Source organism: Pinus tabuliformis, chromosome 9, assembly GCF_031772625.1.
Source record: "Pinus tabuliformis cultivar Carrire ecotype Pingquan chromosome 9, CPIR1, whole genome shotgun sequence".
Taxonomy (NCBI): Eukaryota; Viridiplantae; Streptophyta; class Pinopsida; order Pinales; family Pinaceae; genus Pinus; species Pinus tabuliformis.
This window is the reverse complement of record NC_142307.1, coordinates 1,828,633,747-1,828,653,393: the sequence shown is the minus strand read 5'-3', so window position 1 is coordinate 1,828,653,393 and position 19,647 is coordinate 1,828,633,747. Positions and strand designations below refer to the sequence as shown.

Genomic DNA, 19,647 nt, shown 5'->3' with positions numbered 1-19,647 from the left:
TGTACAGGAAACCTTTGTTTCCTTGTGTGTTGATGTTCATCCACCATTTATGACATCATGGAGAGAGTCATGGAAGGAGTTTTGTTAGAGGCTTGAGGCTGGAACGGATCCGGAAGGAAGCTTTGCTTGGAGCCTACTGAAGGTGACTCAGGTGAAGATATTCCTTTTTATGTACTTTATTTGTCTATAATAAAAGAAACACATGTCTTGGTTCCCGAATTGAATCCTCTTTATGTTAATGATATTCATGTTTTGAATTCATGTGTAAATGGTTGTTTGGATTTCATAACTAACTACCTTTCTTTGTAACATGAAGATGTTTTCTTTATAAGTTTTTGTCCATGTACTGTTGTGTTCTTTGAATTGTTGGTTTCGCAGGACAAAAGAGAAGAAGGGAACTCCAAGAAGGGTTTGGACCCTAGGGGCCTTCTCAAGCATAGGACTAAAGGTACGTACCCTTATCATAGAATTTGCTTATAATAGCATAATGGTTGTATGAATGTATGTTTCTTTGAATAGACAACTTTCAGTCTGCTAGGGTTTCACCCAAAAAGCACTAGGGGAGTTTTTCCCTCTACCAGAATTGGCGACTCCACTGGGGACAACACTCTTGTTGTTACTAGTTTGGGTGTTTTTCAAGCCAATCAGGGCTCAGCTACCTTGTCTTCTTGTTGTTACTGTCTGGTCTGTACATGAACTTTAAGCTTTGCCAGTTTCTTCAGTTTGTTTTTTTTTATTTTTCTTGAAGCTTTTCATATACGTTGTTTTTCGTAGATACAGAAGCATATATACGCTTGTTTCTTTGAGAGAACCCGCGTATACGCTGGTTTCCTCAAACACAGTCGCGTATACACGCAATCTGTACTACAGTACAGTCGCGTATATATCCCAATTTTCAAGATTTGTAAATCTTTTTGGCCTCTGAAGGTTTGTCTGGTGGTTTGAGTCAGTCTGAAAGAGTTATTTTCCAGTAGCAGTTATTTGTTTCACAGCGAGCATCTCGTTCTGAATTCTCTCTGATTATAAGGAGTGTTGGTTTGGTTTTTGTTGATTGCAAGCGTCATCGTTTTGCTAAGGCACGCAAGATTTCTTCCTAGGAATCTTGGCTGCTCTGTTTCATCAGGGTAGGAGGATTGAATTAAATATTTGTGTTAATCTTGCTTTTGGTGACTTTTTTGTTTGCTTGACAAAATCGCTTTTTTTGACCATCTGCTTCTTTCTTTCATGAATGTTGTCGTTTGACACTTTCTTGGAATTTGTCTTTTTGATCTTTTTGGCTTTTCATTGCGAAGGCTTTCATTGCTACTTTTGATTGTTAAGAGCGATTTCAAACACATGTATTTTTGTTGGGTTTTCATCCATTAAGTGGTGTTGATTCACAAAAGTGTTTAATTGCCTATTCTTCAATCACAAGTTTCAGTGTTGTTGAGAGCATTTTTTGAAAAGACTTTTTGTGTGTTGCTTTGAAGAAAATCTTTTGAAAATCTTAGTTTTTCTTTCTTGAACTTGTTTTTCATTTGGTTTCCTTTTAGAGAAGTGAAAGTGCTTTATGTTTGTCTTAGAACTTGTTTTTAGTGTTTAGACAAAATGGATGGAAACATCTCATATTCCATCTAGGCATCTTAAGTGGCAAGATAAAGTTTGATAAACAAGCAACTTTCATTTTTGTTTTTAGACTAGTTTTGAATCTTACATCCACATATAGTTGTTGCATTAGGATAGATTTGCATCCCCTTTTAGGCATATATAGCTTTGTTAACTTTTGTGAGTGTGAAGTGTGCATTAACGAAAAGAAAAAGAAAAATTTGCTTTATTGGAAGTACCTCTGAACCCTATAGAAATTGCTCTTCATCGAAAAACGAAAAAGTGCATGCGCATGTAGTTAAGTTTTTATTAATTTCTTTTGCATCAAAAAACACCACTAGTTTCACTTCCGTTATGTTGTGACTTAAAGAACAACCTAATAAAATCAAGCACTAACTAAAATTCACTAGAACTTTTTGTTTTAGTCAGTTACACCAACAAGATTAGGATTTTAGGGCCTTGGATTAGGCGAGTGGAGAGTTAACTCTCCAAGGCCATATAAACGTCAAACATAGGAGTCTGAATAACGAGAGAAAATCCAATAGCGTTAGGAAGACGAGGAAAGCTCCGGATCTAGGAGTTAAGCACGAGGGTCTGTGAAGACGGGGAAGAGAGATACCCCCTCTCCTACTTGTGCGAACTTACCTCACGACTGTTCCGCCTGGCTTCTGCGACGAGTTGGTATCCGTAGTTGCTTCTCCTAGGGAACTACACAGGTGGCTACGGAGGGGAATCTCGTGGCACCTGAGGTCGACGTTGCATCACTCTCGACAGTACTACTGGAGGGCACCCTTGCGAAGCTTGGGGGATTGCACCGACGCAGGCTGTTGTTAGGAGGTCAGCGTAACTTCCTCTGTTACCTTCGCTGATAAGATTGGGCCGTCATTATCCCAGAGTATCTTCGGAAGGCCCCTGACTCCACTTTCTTGTATTTTGGTGTCCGGTCCTCATCACCCGGAGCGGAAATACTTGGAAGTTGTTTTATTGGCTGATATCTTTAGGGACTTTATAGTGTGTGCTCTTTGTTCCTTGTATATCGTTGGATTTAGGTATTTTTGTCTAGTCACGTTTCGACTTTGTGTTCTGAGTGACCGGCTTACCACTCTACCGATCTTGAAAGGCTTTTTGTTGTTCTTTCAAAAGTTGTGGAGTTTCCTCCTCAAGGGCAAAGGTTTTGATTGCTTATCCATATTCCTTGAAAAGTTATTTCTATATTCCCGTAGAGGAAGGGTCTTTGGAACAGTTAGATATGGCCAATATTTCCGTGGAAACCAATCAAGGTGCCCTCCCGAAAGGGGATCCTTGTGCTTTTCCTTCCTTTGGAAACGTTGGTACTCCCTTGATGGCCACTTTGAATATTCCTGGGTTGAATGTCGGACTACCCGTTTGGTTTTGGTCCACTCCGAATATTCCAAATGCTTTTGAAGCCTCTCAGTTGAATGCTTTATTTCAAGGGCATCACATGGGTGCTAATTGTTCATCTTCTTTCAAAGAGAAATCTGGGGTTCCTTCTTCTCCTCCTTCTTGTCACAAGAAATCTAAAAAGAGGAGAAAAAGGAATTCAAAGAAGAAGAATAATTCTATCCTTTCATCTTCAACCTCTGCGAGTCATGTTGGAGATGAGCCTTCAGCCACTGCTAGTCATGTTGGGGGCACAAGTCTAGTCACTGCGAGTCACACTAGCACTTCATCTTCAACCTCTACTAGTCATGTTGGAGATGAGCCTTCAGCTGCTGCAAGTCATGCTGGGGGAACAGGTCTAGTCACTATGAGTCACACTAGCACTTCATCTTCAACCTCTGCTAGTCATGTTGGAGATGAGCCTTCAGCCGCTGCAAGTCCTGCTGAGGGCACAGGTCTAGTCACTATGAGTCATACTAGCAAAGAGTCACCGACCTCTGCAAGTCATGTTCAGGACTCTCCGCGAACCACTGCTAGTCATGTTGGCGGAATGGAGGTTGATAAGAAACCTGGACGTAGAAGTTTTAAACCTAAGTTCCCTTGTAAGATATGCAAGGGAGACCATCTTACTCATTTATGCCCTGGTATTCCAGAGGTTCAAAGGGTATGGTCCGAGTCTGAAAGTATTTCTACTCCTAAACCTGATATGGTTTCTCATCAATCCCATCAACCATCGGTTGAAAATGTGGTAGAGCCAGTGCAATCGCTGGCTGATTACACTCCTCTTTTGGGGGGTGAAGTGCCTAACAAAAGAGTCTATTTGATATCTAGTACAGAGTCTTCTAGTATAGGGGGCATTCTGATTACTTTGAATGTTGCCCCTTCAAGTTCTAAGAGTGTTTCCTTTGATTGGGATAGTCTTGTTGAGCCTCGTCTTCCTTCCACTGTACCTTTCCAAATAAATGTTAGAGTTAATTCCACAAATGTCTATCGATGTATGGTGGATGAAGGGTCCTCTGCAAGTATTATATCCTCTTTGACTTGGAAAGCTTTGGGTTCCCCAAAGTTGTTGACAGCTTAGAGTCAGTTGTTAGCCTATGATAGAAGACCTGGTAAATCTATGGGTGTTCTTCCTCAATTTCCTATCACTTTAGGTGGGAAGACTATCTTAATCGATATGATGGTGGTTAATAGCCTTTTAGACTTTAATATGCTACTTGGGCGTGATTATGTCTATGCTATGAATGCTTTGGTGTCTTCACTATTTCGAGTAATGTGCTTTCCTCATAACGGGAGTACTGTCACTATTGATCAGCTTGCATCTGATAATCACCACCCTAATTCGACTTTACTGCAGAATGCCCCTTGGTTTGTTCCAAGTGTTCAAATAGACTCTACCCCGCCGCGGGTTAATTATGTGGCATTGAATCCTCAATGTTCAATCGCTTCTAAGAAGAATCCTTTGACCTATTATTCTCCTTCTTGGGACTTGGTCCCGGCAGTTGACCGAGAGATTCTTCCTATAGGGACATGGGACCCTTTAATTCCCTCTTTTAATCCTTGTAGTTCTCATGATTTCTCAGATCTTGCTTTGCCTTCACAGGGGGAACTCTTTGAAGCCATGAGTTATGACTACCAAAGGAGTCCTTGGTCCGATCCCTGCAAAGGGTTTGTTCAACAGAACTATTATGCGTAAGCCGCAAGGCTGCGTGGTTCCCTGTACCATATTGTACATATGAGGTACGCATTTTCAAGCTTTGTATTCTATAACACAAGATCTTATATAAAGTTTATATGTGGGATGCATTAACTTCTCGCCTAGTGTTCCTATTTATGTTTACAGAACTTGGAAGATTTCTCCTTTGCTAGTTTATGGTTGGTCCATTATGACAGGTATTGGTTCTCGAAACTGGCATATAGGTTAGGTTTTTTCGCCTGCATTGTGCACTTATCAGTTTCCTTTCCCTTTTGGCCCTAGGATCGACCCCACCAAGTTATGATGTGGAACCTTCTCATTGCTTAGAAGTATCATGACTTGTGTGGTAGAGCCTACCTTATCATGGGTGCCCTAGTTAGTACCTTTTTGTCGCTTGGCACGCATGCTGATTTTTCATCCTTAGGCTCGGGAGTCCTCTTTAGTCCTGCCATGACTTAAGCATTGAAGACTCATTCCTCTTAGCTTCTCCGCTTTTTTTTGGCCTTTTACCCTAGAGGCTCCTTTGTGTTGAGTTGTACTACTGCATTGCATGTTGACCATTTGCACCTTTTCTCCTGGAGCCGGCTTCACTTGGACTCGTGTTTAAGCCAACTTTTGACCATGACGTCTGCAAGATCAACCTTGCATACCTTTGACTTCTGCAGCTTGACACACCTTGACCCGTGGAAGGAGCATACCTTTGAGTGTCACTGACCAGTGTTCACCTCCCTGCATTGAGCATAGGAACGTTCCTGTCCCGGGAACTAGATCATCTGTTTCACCGACAATCGCTCTTTCCACTGTACCATAGCATTCTTTTATTCTTTTTCCGGCTTAACAGAAAAAGACAAAAAAATTAAATATTCCAAAAAGAGCGGGAATGAGACATTATTTCCATTTATTGTCAGCAGCTAGAGTCAGTCGTGTCGCCCTTGAACAAAGCACTCAAAACAAAGTCTCCTCCGCATGGGTGGGATTTAGTTTGACTTAGGTACGCCATAACCTTGTTATTGTGTCAGTTCTCCCCCGATTGGTTATCTCTTCCAATCATATGGAGGGTTCGTTCGTGCCTCCTGCATGGCGAACTTATACAAAGTCATCATATGCTGCCACACAGTCACATTGAGTCGTGCTTTTTTTCAAGGGAAGTTAGCCCGAGTCGGCCTCTCTGCGGTGTCTCTTGACTCATTTTCCAGTCAGCCATCCTTGGTTGTCAGTGTCATGTATATCATCACATCATTTATATTGGTCCTTTACTCGTGCCGGTTTGAGAAGGTCCCCATGGAATTCTTGCTCGCGGGTCTTGTCCTTATCGACGACGACACCTTGCTCTGAGGACAGGACTAGAGCCGCACCCTGGCCTTATTTTCATTATTGATAGGTCACCTTGTTCTCAGCATCGATCAGTATCATGGGTCTTTGACTGAGTGGTTTCCTTTGTGTTCAACATCAGCTTACATTATCACACATTTGGATTCATGCAGTACCTTGGTTTCCATTTGACCCTATTGGTGGATACCTCGCCTCTGTGTCGGCTTTCATCATTGGTTGGTTCAGAGGGTTCCTGTCGTGCACTAGCCACATCTTGTGTATGCCGGAAATGTACTTCGGTTCGGTTACTACATCTTTTTCGTCTGATTCCTTCCAAATTATTGGCCTACGGGTTACACTCACGCTAGATTGATGGAGGATGCCTTAATGCCTTCCTTCTAGTGGATCTTTCCCTATCGACTTCGACTCATTGCTCTGGGGCAAAGATCTAGAGTCCATTTGGTAGTACCTTGGGGTTTGCAGTCATTAGTGGCAGATCCTTCGCTATCGACAGTGGGAAACCATCATTATCTACTGATCGATAGATTCTTACAGGTGTTTGACTCCAACTCATCTATTCACACTTGTTAGATTGTACTGGGTACCTTGACGCTCATTATCATTATCAGTGAGTAGTCTTGCGTTTGTTAACAGAATACATCAATGACCGGTAATCAAATGATTTCTCACATGATCGACTTCAGATCATTTATTCCCATGGTGTAGAAATGTACCACGGTGGTCGGTGAAGACCTCAGGTTGTATCAGCATTCATTGGTTCACTTGACAGTTGCTCCTGTTGCTGCTAGTTGATACCACTCCACTTTATATGTTGCAGTCAGTCACTGCGACATTCTATATGCTGGCACCTGAGTTTGCAGTGTAGTACCATCCTATTCCATCATGTTCAGTTGGTACCTTTTGGGATCAGTCCTTGATATCAGTGATCCGTTGCATCTTTCAGCATCATTGACAGTCTTATATGTGATATTCAGACATGTACTTGTTCATTATGATCAGATGATCCATTATGTATTTTTCAGTCATTTATACTAGTATACTTAGTGGATCCGCTTGTACTTGATATGCGGACATGCTTTACTTTTTCTGAGCATGGGTATGCCCGCCTCAGACAGTGTTTCTTTTTGATCTCCTTTGGTGGCTTGGCAGGCTGAATTCTGGTGAATTCCTCCTCGGTTTTTGACAGACTTCCTTTCGATGTACTCGCATAATATATTTCGGCCATCATGTACCCCTTTTGACCTCATATATTAGGGGGCATCTGTTAGAGCTCCAAATCTCACTCTTATGGTTTGTGATGTTGTACTCATGGCCTAGGGAAACCCCTCCTTCCAGACCTGGTCCTAAAATTTAAAAAACAATGTTTTATTCCTTATACGTGACATTGCCCTGAGTTAAACGCGTGTATACGCGGGTCTGTGTATATCCAACCCGTGTGTATGTATTAAAACACTTAAAAAATATAAAATTCCTTCTTTTCGGGCAGAGATCATGGGTTTTACCTGCTGATCACCTGTTAGTGCCCGTGGCCCAACTGTTCCCAACCAACTCCTAACTAAAAAACTACTTTGGAGATGGTATAAAAAGACCTCAAAGGGAAGTCCTAAGGGAGGAGAGAATAGAGAGAAAGGTTATTATGCTGAAATTTTCCCCTTCACCGGGTCTGAAGTCCCTTGTAACTTCTGCACTTCCCCCATTTTGTACGGGAAACCTTTGTTTCCTTGTGTGTTGATGTTCATCCACCATTTATGACATCATGGAGAGAGTCATGGAAGGAGTTTTGTTAGAGGCTTGAGGCTGGAACGGATCTGGAAGGAAGCTTTGCTTGGAGCCTGTTGAAGGTGACTCAGGTGAACATATTCCTTTTTATGTACTTTATATGTCTATAATAAAAGAAACACATGTCTTGGTTCCCGAATTGAATCCTCTTTATGTTAATGATATTCATGTTTTGAATTCATGTGTAAATGGTTGTTTGGATTTCATAACTAACTACCTTTCTTTGTAACATGAAGATGTTTTCTTTATATGTTTTTGTCCATGTACTGTTGTGTTCTTTGAATTGTTGGTTTTGCAGGACAAAAGAGAAGAAGGGAACCCCAAGAAGGGTTTGGACCCTAAAGGCCTTCTCAAACGTAGGACTAAAGGTACGTACCCTTATCATAGAATTTGCTTATAATAGCATAATGGCTGTATGAATGTATGTTTCTTTGAATAGACAACTTTCAGTCTACTAGGGTTTCACCCAAAAAGCCCTAGGGGAGTTTTTCCCTCTACCAACAGGTTATGCTCTAAACCGTCCACATAAATAACATTTCCATTTTTAACCTCTTCTTTCAAGAAAACAAAGCATTTACCTTTTATGATAGCAGGAGTGTCATTTCCAAATGAGACACTCTTTTCCTTTTCTAAGGCATTATAGGAGTGAAGTTTTTCTTTTTCACCTATCATGTGTTTTGAGCATCCACTGTCGATGTACCACTGATTTTATTGTCCTTCTGCATACAAGGCTATATACCACATCTTTTTGTTTAAGATTCTTTTCTTCTCCATATATTGGGATTCAATGGAGTTTTCTCCTTTTTAGATGTTTGCCGAAATTTTCTCTTGCATTCAGATTCTTCATGACCAAAGTTGTTACATATTGAGCATTCGATTTCATTTTCAAGAAGAGAAAAGGTATTATAGGAACTTTTCTTGATCCCTGTTACATTCCTTTGATTTCATGCTTCTATAGTCATGATGGTTTTGTAAGCAACGCATTGAGAAGCTTTGTGTCCAAAATTATGACATGAAAAACATTGCCCATTAAAGAAGTTCCTGTGACTATCGAATCTATTGACCTGGTGATTGTAGTTTCTATTGATATTCATCTTTGGAGAAAATTGAGTATGATTTACCTGAGGTTAGTGGTGGCTTCTATTCATCCTTGGAGTAAATTGAGCCTAATTTACCTGGTGATCTGCTTTATGCCTTTACTGACGATTGTCATACTGTTCACTGGTATTTGTTGCATCAAGATAGCTTTTGGTGGAGGTTGATGGCTTCTGTGATTGAGATGATTATTCAGTATATCCAAGTCCCATATCTATAGGAGGAGAATGTTGAACTTTGATAATTTCATTTAAATTTTATGATCCTTTAGCAAATCTAAGATTAAGAGATTTCATTTTCTCAAGATCCTTTCTTAGACCCACAATTTCACATTCTAGTTTTTCATTGTGTTTTTCCTTTTCAACAAGTTGGTATGTCAAGGTATCTATAGTCATATTCTTTTCTTATTAATATATTTTTAGTTTAGATATTTATTCATTAAGATCTTCCTCTTCTAAAGCATCCCAAAAATTATCATCGTCATAAGCCATGAGAAGTCTGTAATCTTGTCTAGTTTCATCTTCATCACTATTAGATAAACCATCGCTATCTTCATGAGTATAGTAACTCCTTTTATTCACAACTTTTTTTCTATTCCATTTTCCATATTCCTTTCCTTTTTCAAATTTATCTTTATGAGGACATTTGGTAACATAATGACCAACTCTACCACAAGAAAAGCTTTTGAGGGGTAACTTACCTCTAAATTTTCCAGAACCCCGTTGAAGCTTTTTGACAAAGTTCACCTCATCTTCTTCTTCTGAAATATGTCTTGATTCATTGTGTCCTTCCTTTCCTTTTGTTGAAGCTTTGAATGGGGCTTCTCTCATATATGACGATCCTCATTTTCTCATCTCAAAGGCAGTTAATATTTTGTGAAGCTGCGTCATAGTGATATTCTGCAGATCCTGTTTTTCTTCTATGGCAGACACTTTGGATTCAAATTTAGCAGACAAGGATCTCAAAACTTTCTCAACTAAGGTAACTTCCTTAATTTCTTCACCCAAATTCTTCATACAATTGACAACCTCATCTATATGTAGGAAGCAACTAGCTATACTTTCAACACTATGCATCTTAAGAGTTTCATACTGAATTCTGAGAGTTTGAAGCTTAGCACGTTCTACCTGAGAGTCTCCTTCATAGCTCAGAACGATTTTTTCCCATATTTATTTGGCTGATTTGAGCTACATGACTTTGACAAACTCTGATTGTGACATACTTCCGAATAAAGTATTGACAACTTTTGGCATTGGTTTTATATTGCTTTTTACGTGTCGCATCTGTAGGAATTGCTGTTGGAAATGTATATCCTCCTTCCAAAATTTCCCAGCAATCCATTCCAAGTAATTGTAGATAGGCTGTGGTTCTTATTTTTCATAAACAATGTTGGTCGCATCGAATATTGGCAGTCTAATGGATCCCATGCTTTCTTGATTATTCATGTTGATGGATCTCCCTCCAAGCGATCAAGCTTCTTCTTAAGGACCTACTATGATACCAATTGTTGGAAATAATACTGAGAGGGGGGTGAATCAGTATTATTAAATCAATAATTTTATTTCCCAAATAGATTTATATACGCTACTTCGGTGATGTTAACTAGCGTGTACACGCGACTGTGCTTAAAGAAACAAGTGTATATGCAGAGAACTTGTGATTTAGACAGTTTATCATGTGTTGAGATTAAACCAGTATATCAGAGATTTATTAGACAGCGAAGTAAGAGTAGAATAAAGCATCACACATAAGTAACACACATGAACACCAAGATTTAAGGGGGAAACTCATTGTGGGCAAAAACCACCTACTGTTGTTCTCTCTGTCTTCTTTTAATAATAAGAAAATCTGTTTACAATATTGTAATGGTGCAGACTTATACCAGTATGCAGGCTCCTCCCTACATAAGGTTACAACCTTCTTTCATTTTCCAGCTTCTACTGGAAGGGAGATATAACCCCCTAGCTCTTGTACTAGCCAATATGTTCAGTAGTACATAGGTGCCAGCCTACAGAAAACTCCACTCTTCCAGCAGCGACCATGTTTCATGAATTTTCAAACTGGATACTCCTGGATCATAAAACCACAAGCTGAAGGCCACGTTTCATCAAATGTTCACATTGGATCGATCAAATCCTGTTAAACTTAAACTACATCAACCAATATTCAGTTAATCTGAACAATCAGATCACCGACACCAGAACATTGTTCTGAACCCAGAACCCTGCATAATCATCGAGAACTAGCTATAACTTCAAAAATCATGAATTAGAGTCTATACACTACTTTATTGAACCCAACCTGCTTGTATACATTGCTTCCTTTAACCCAACCTATGTATATCTCTAAAGATACTGAATCATAAACTTCTGAACAACACACTGAACCAACTAGTGACATTCTGAAGATCTACTCTCATATTACAGACTTCAAAACAGATAGCAACAAGGATCACCCTTCCTTCTCAATCAATCAATCAATCAGAATCAATTTTATTATACAAAAGTTCTACGTTCATATCTAAGAGGACTTCATTGATAGACAATAGTAAAACAACAGAATTTGATCAGACAGATCAGTCATATCTGAACAGGATCTTTCCCTTTCGTATGCGCTACTTGAAAGGGTCGAACCGGCATGTACACGCGCTTTGGACGAGACGATCCTGCGTACATCTGTAAATTTTAACTCAGAAATTTGTTGCAATTCGAGAATTCATAGAAACCCAGATCATGGTAGATAGCAAATAGAATAGGTGCAAAACATCATATCTGGCCTCAACCAATATCAGATCATTCAAGAATAAGTCATTTCAAGTCTCATGATTCCTGATCCAATGTTGAATGCAAGGTGCACGTGAATATTTCAGATCTAGTCCCGAACATAACCCTGTAACATAATATATACTTCAGATATAAGTATTCCTTAGAATCTCATTGCTTGCACCACATGGCCTAATGGTCTTCTCCTCATTATATACTCTTAGGACTTTCTCAATACCTTGGACCAAAACCACTTAGGAACAATACCTTGCACCCAATACCTAGTGTCAATACCTTGGACCAAATGCCTCGGACCAATTACCTTGGACCAAAATACCTTGAATCAAATACCTTGGACCAAAAACTTTGTTTTCCAACATGTACGCACTTTTCCTCCTGTGAAAGTGTGTGTATACATTATACGCTACTTTTTTTTTGTTAAACCACGTGTATACACACCTTGGACAAAGTGAACCAGCGTATACCTATCTTTCTTCATTCTTTGGAGTCTGATCTGTAATCCTTTCATGTTGACCTACTTTACTGTGAACTTTCATCTAAGTGAGTTGCCATCGAGGACAACATTTGTATCATAATGCCGACACATTAATCATGTGACAAGAGAAATATAAAGACAAACATGAGAAAGAGAACTTACATGTACAATGAGTATATCCAATCATCAAATCAACACAATTTTGAAGCTCCAAGATCAAGAGAATAGTATCCAAACATCAAAATTCATCTATGAAACCAAACTTGTCCTACAAAAGGGAGTACAAAATTCTCCAAAATGTTGCTAATCCAATCCAAGTGATGATGAGAGGAATGAATGAGCCTCTCATATATTTTTATCCTTCTTCAAGAGTTTGATTTTCCTAATTAGGACTAATTAAGCCCCAAATAATAAAATATTGTGCAACAATAACATCCCTTGGTGACAAGCCCACCAATATAGCTCAATAATATAAAACAAGCCTCTCAAGGTGGCAGAATAATCAACATCAAAACATGAAGGGCCTCCTATGGAGACACGAAGAAAGAGGAATCTGTATAGGAAAGTGCAGGACATGTGTTTGATACTTCCACACATTTTGAGGGCATGCCAATAGAAATGTCATTGTTGTTGGATACACTAGCATTGGCTAGTTTCAGAAAAGTTCCCTGTCAAATATGTTGGTTTCATGAAGAAATATTTTCAACCAAGGGGATAAAGACTTGGCATGCCTTGGACATAGTGTTGTTATTTCTTGCATTTATTTCTTATTTATTAGTTTCAACCACTAATAACTTCATTACGTAGCTGCTCACTTAGTAATATATTACAACAATGAATTGTTAAGGAAGAATATTTCGGTTTGTTTGAATGCCATAAACTAGAAGGAAATTTAGATTTGAATTAAGAAAATGGAATATATTTTGAAAAATATGTTTTTTTGATCAAATATTATATAGGCCCATTGCATGATCATTAAAAAAACAGTCATGACATATGCAATGATTTTGGAGACAATGAATTACATAACTCCCCAGCTCAAAAACATGTTACCATATTCAGTTTTTTTTGCATTAGAGAAAAATGAATGAGTAACATTAAGTTTTCTTTGAATATTTATAGAATCATTTCAAATATACTGAATGGAAATTGCATGTGCTAATCTCGCTCAATTAAATACAGGGAAAACAAGGGGCATACATAATTGGTTGGTTTCTGTGAATTGAATTCCTTTTCTCCAGGAATGGTACACTGACAATTGAAGATTTCTATGTTGACGTTATATTCCCAGTTAGTATCACAATTTACAAAGTTTTGTTTTATTATTTTCTAGTTTATTGTTGTAATCTTCTGTCAACAATACTTTGCTCCACCCATTAGATTTCTAGTGACCAGTTTTATTGTTGAAGTCCCACTACTTCTTAAATATGACTAGAGGAAATGATACAACTACAAAAGTGAAGAATGAAACATTCTTAATAGAAATTTCTAGCTTCGATGTGTTTGCTTTTGTTGGATAAAATCAAAATTGTACTGTACCATAAGCATGGGAATTCAATATATTGGGATATAAATGTGTGCATGTGTTTGCATTTATTACTTTAGCTAAAGATATTATTTCATGAACAACTGTTGTACACTGAGAACATAGTAGGTAAAAAATTTATTTTATGGTGATGTTTTATTTTCTTTCTTTATATAGGTCATCTGGCCACATAGTGGCCACTATTGCCCAACTAAAGAAAACTTGTTCGAGTTTCTTTCTTTTATGGGGAAAAATGACATTAACAATATTGTTGATGTTGAGGTATATATCGTATAAATCTTTTATAGTCTACTTTATTTTATATTCTAGTGTTCATCGACTTTCATGTCTTATACTTCACATTATATCTCTTTTTTCAGGAAATGAGCTCAATATTGATGATAAGAAGAAAGAATTGAAGAAAGAGGAGAACAATAACACTAGAGCAACAAAATTAAACTTAGAGAGAAAGAGAAGAGAACTCGTCTAGTGGTACCCAAAGAGCCAATATCCCGCATAAGACACACATAAAAGCTAAATGGTTAAATCTTCAAAGTTGGTGAATCTACCTGCAATTCCTTGGCAACACACTGATAATGTTTTGAAGTGTTGAAACAATATTTCATGTGTAAATTGTACTCCAACCAATATTAATTTGGACACTCATATTGTAATACTTGACATTTATATAATATAATTTATGTGGCCTCTAGCATTCCACACGGTGTTGGCAGTGCCTGTATAAAAGATGGTAATGACAAAGAAAAGAATAGAGACTACATTGTAGACTGCGTCGTTAACTGCAACGTGTTCATAGGTTCAAAAAAATAGTGTTCGATGGAACAAGGACACTATTTATGAAAGGAGCCAACATGAATGTCCAGACTATCAAGACGACATTGAGAATCTGGAAGGTGAACGAATTATTAGAAATGAGAGTGACCAGCATATTAGAGCAAACATAGGTTATGAGGTGAGGTATTGCAACAACGTTAGTGGTGAGCCTATAATTGAAATCGATGTCCGTTGTTGAAACAATAAGGGTAGCACTATAGAACCAATAAGTGAGTGCAGTTTTAATCCCAATAACATAGATAAAAACAACGCAATTGGTAGATTTTTTTTTAGTAAATGGTTAGGGAATCCAAATGCCACATATGTAAGGGTTTCAAAACTAGTGCCTAGTAGAAACATTATTAATCTTTCCTCCTCAACTCTCACTCCTGAAGAAATTAATACTCTTAGCAAAGGCTTGGGATTCACGGTCTCTCCCAAGAACATTCCATTTGAAAACATCATCTGCAATATTGAGAATGGGACTCAAGGCCTTTCATTGGATGACAAAGAAGTACTAAGATAGGAGTGTGCCCTTATAATGATGAAATCTAAGCCACCAAAGGGTAATTTAAATAAGGAAAGGTTGCTCTTAGGTCACTTCATAGTAATGATAAGATAGTGGTGCTTAGGGCAGATAAAGCAGGAGCAACTATTCTTTTAGATAAGGATGATTACATTCATAAAATGAATGAACATCTAAACTGCGGTAGTTATAGAAGACTCTACTCCAACCCCACATCCAAGGTTATTAAGCAGGTTAAGAAGGTTGTCATTGGATAAAAAATTGATGATAAAAGAAAAAAGAGGTTAAGTCCATCCAGTGAGGTCATTCCCTCAATTTATGGATTACCAAAAATCATAAGAAGGGGGTACCGCTTAGACCAATAGTCAACACCATGATTTCCCCCACCTATGAATTAGCTAAATATGTAGCTAGGATCCTGAAACATCTAGTTGGAAACACAGACTCCTTTATAAAAGACTCTAATGATTTTGTATAACTCATAAAGAACAAAAAGGTTGATCAGGACGATATTCTAGTTAGTTTTGATGTTGTCTCTTTATTTAAAAACATTCCCCTTAATGAATATGTTCATGTTATAAAAGAAGACAGTGATTCTTATACGGCTAAACTTGCGGAAATTTGTTTGCATTCCACTTTCTTCAGTTTTCAAGACAATTATTATGAGAAAATATTGGGAGTTGCCATGGGATCCCCACTTTCACCCACTGTCGCCAACTTATACATGAAACACTTTGAAAGAAAATCCCTTGACACATACCCTCTGAAATCGGCATGGTGGAAAATATTTGTTGACGACACCAACCTAAAATGGACTCATGGCAAGGCTAAGCTTGAGAATTTTTTTAATCATTTTAACTCTAATTAATCCAACATCAAGTTAATTATGGAGCTTGAAGAAAACGGTAAACTTCCTTTTCTAGATGTCTTAGTCAGTAGAAATGAGCATGGTACTTTGGGACACCAAGTTTTTAGGAAGAAAAGCCATAGGGAAAGCTATCTCCATGCTGATTCATACCATCATCTAGCAAAACAATTTGGCGTCTTAAACACTCTTGATGTTAGGGCTCTTATAATTTCCAACTCGGAACACCTTAATGAAGAAATTAAGCACTCAACCTCTTTTTTTAAAGATATAGGATACAAGGAGTTTAATATCAAGAAAGCGATAAAAATAGCTCAAGAGAATGTCCTCTCCAAGGGTCCTCGAGATAACTACGAAAAAGAAAGCTGCGGGAAGGTGTACCTTCCATTCATTCAAGGGGTCATAGATAAAATCGCTAAGATTTTAAGAAAGAAGGACATACTCAGTTTACAACATGTGGAACGATTAGGTAGAAAATGAAGTCTGTTAAAGATAACATTGATCATCAGTAGCTCGAGGTTGCGTATAAGATTGATTTTTCATGCATGAAAAGTTATATTGGAGAGATAGGGTGGTCTTCGAAAATAAGACTTAAAGAGCACAAAACAAATATTAAGGATGGGAGATCTCGTACATCAGCTCTTGCGGAGGACTCCTCCAAAACCAAGCATCATGTGTGTTTCGAGAATGCCAAAATTATTGCAAGGGAATATCATTATCAAATGAGAAAAATCACAGAGGCTATTGAAATTATGAATGTTCCACATAACCTCAATACGTACAATGGGAACGAGATTAGTGGAAACTGACTCCGCCTGGTTAGACATATCAATCCGTCCAGACCTTTTGTGGGGTAGTACATCACGTTTGTCCCCTACCCCCTCCTTAATTTATAACCTCTCTCTCTTAGTTAATTATTTAATTAATTGGTTAAAATAATATAAATTAAAAATTGGTTAAAGAATTAATAGTTACTTATTCGTCATAATTACCATTTATTTGTTACAAATAAATAAATGATTATTAGGAAAAATAAAATAATAATCATCATTAAGTTTTTATAAGTTAATTTAGGTGATTTATTATTAAAAATTTATTAACATTAATATATTAAGAAACTAATAAATAAATAAAATATTAACCCTCAATGACATAGGTTAGCGTTAACATTAATATAAAAATAGAATTTAAATAAGACTATTCTATAAATTATTGAAAATAAAATAAAATAAATCTAATATTTAATACTTTATTTTTTTTTCCCGTAGAAAAAGTCGTAATTTCTATTAGATCATAAGAAATTACATTCTGTAGATGCCTAGGCATATGCATAATGAGGGTGGTCGCCTCCCGGATAGTAGCAAAAAGACAGTTTGACTACAACCATGTACAAGTAATAAATAATATGTAGTTTTTTCCCTCCACGCAGGGAGTTTCAGATCTCAGATGGATTTTGTATCATAAGACAAAACTATACATGTTAAAAGTGTGTGCTCCACGCAGGGAGACATACTAGTAATTACCAAGAAAACAAAAACACTTGAAGTATCAAAAAATAAGTTTTTATATGTCAGATAGATCTGTGATGACTCTAAATTGTATACCAAGTGATAAAAGCACCTACTTCCCAATAGCTTATGAGAAGCCAGTGGGCCAAAAACCCAAAACTGTGTAGATAGGTTAAAACCAGCATCATAGCTATGTCTCTGAGAGAGAGTGCAGATCTACAAAAGACCTGTGGTAATGTTGGTGGAAAATTCCATCCACTTCTTCCTGAATCAACCAGTCTTCTTCCTGCCTTTGCACTGCCTGTTTTGATAGGAGGTCCGCCCTTGTGTTGCGCTCCCTGTAAATGTGTTGACAATCAAATTTTTCAAATAATGCTATAAGCCTGTGTGTCTCATCTAGAATATGTCTCAAAGAAAAAGCAAAGCAGTAAGATGTTCTATTGAGCCAGTTGCAGACAAGTTTGGAATCCCCAAACAGTTGTAGTTTTGTGCAGCGTTTTTCAAGTACAAAGTGGATGAGGTGTTTGGCTATGGATAGCTCGGCATAATTATTTGTGCCCCTTCCCAGGTGCATCTGTATTTTGTAACAATGGTCATCCCTTAGGTAGAGGAGGGTTCCTCCCCCATAGCCATCTTCTTGGGCTGAGCTGTCAAAGTAGGCCCATGGGTAAGTTTTGTCAATGAGCTCAGGGTGAATGGATCTAGGGGGGCACTGTGAGAGGTCATCAGGGAGGAGTACGAAATTGGCAAGGATATGGGATCTGATGTTTGGCCAGATGGGGTCCTTTTGGTCAAAAATAGCTCAGTTCCTCGCCGTCCAGATAGCCCAACACATAAGGAGTGGTATGTTCCTATCTCTTCCTTTGTGTTTCTCTAGCCAGTTCAGCCAGGCCTCAGTAATGGACTAACCTTGCCATTGATTGAGGGATTGGGAGGATGAGGATACGAGGGACCATTGCTCAATGACAATAGGGCAGGACATAAATAAATGATCAGTGTCTTCCTCATTGCTGCTACAGAGGTGACACCAAAATGGCCCATGGAAGGATCGTTTCATCAAATTTGAGCCTGTGGGGATTTTGTTGAACAGGATGGTCCACATAAGCATTCACGTTCTGGGAGATGCTTTGAGATTCCATAGTGCTTTCCACCATTACTGTACATTTTCTGCCTGAGTTTGTTGCATGAGCTTTAAATAGTGTTCCTTGGGAGTATATGTTCCATTTTTTCCATGTGCCCATACAATCTCATCTTCTTCTTCCGTTATCTTGATGTGTGCTTGAGTGAGGGCTTCTGTTAAGTCCTCCCAATCATGCCGCCACTGTCCCAAGAAGTGGAGATCTTGTGCTGTCTTCCAGGCCTGCTGGAAAAGAGTGGTTTTTTCTTGATCTGCTATTTCGGATATGTGAGAAACACCCTGGTCCTGTAGATGAGTGATTAGTTATGCTAGAAGTCGATGGGCATTGCCACACCCGATACAGGGGTCCATTCCTATGCGTACATCATTCCCCTGATATATCCTCCATGTTAAACCTTCCCGAATGAGGGGGAGGGAATTGAGAACAGCTTTCCATATATTAGAGTGCCTTCCGCTCCCCCTGTGTTCCCTGCGTATCCAACCGATTATGTTTTCTGGGGCAATGTATTTTTCATATACTACTCTTGTCCAGAGGCTGTGTGAGGTAATGAGCTGCCATCCTAGCTTTGCTGCCAGAGCTTTAGGAAAAACATCCAACCTTTTTATACTCCACCCTTCCCATTTCTTAGGCCTCGCTATAGTATTCCATTTTACCCAGGCGAAGAGGTTTCCGTGTTTGTTCCCCTTCCATAGGAATCTGCAGCATATCTTTTGTATTCTGGCTAGGCTTCCTCTTGGAATCCAGGCCAATGACATCCAGTATATAGGGGTTGCTTCCAGCACTGCTTTTACGAGGGTGAGTCTTCCAGCCCGAGTGAGGTATCTGTTGTACCACATATTTAATCTCTTTTACACCTTTACAATAAGCCATATCCAATCAACAATTTTATATCCCCCGTGTTTCACTCGGAAGCCTAGATATTTTAACCCTTCCTCCATTGGGTGTGAAGGGAAAGGGAACCGGTGTCGAGTGTAAAAGACTTCGTGTTGCGAGCAGCATATAGCTGTGAGGGTGGATTTGTGAACATTTATGATCATGCCTGTAACCTTCTGAAAGAGGTCAAAAGAAAGCTACAAGGATGAGGTGTCGGCCAAGCTGCCATTTA

The 19,647-nt window shown here is 38.5% G+C and overlaps 1 pseudogene; it reads right to left on the bottom strand.

The window, feature by feature from the left end:
* LOC149156103 (uncharacterized) overlaps positions 1 to 19,412 on the bottom strand; it is a 51,350-nt pseudogene extending 31,938 nt beyond the window's left edge.
* Positions 19,413 to 19,647: the final 235 nt, after the last annotated feature.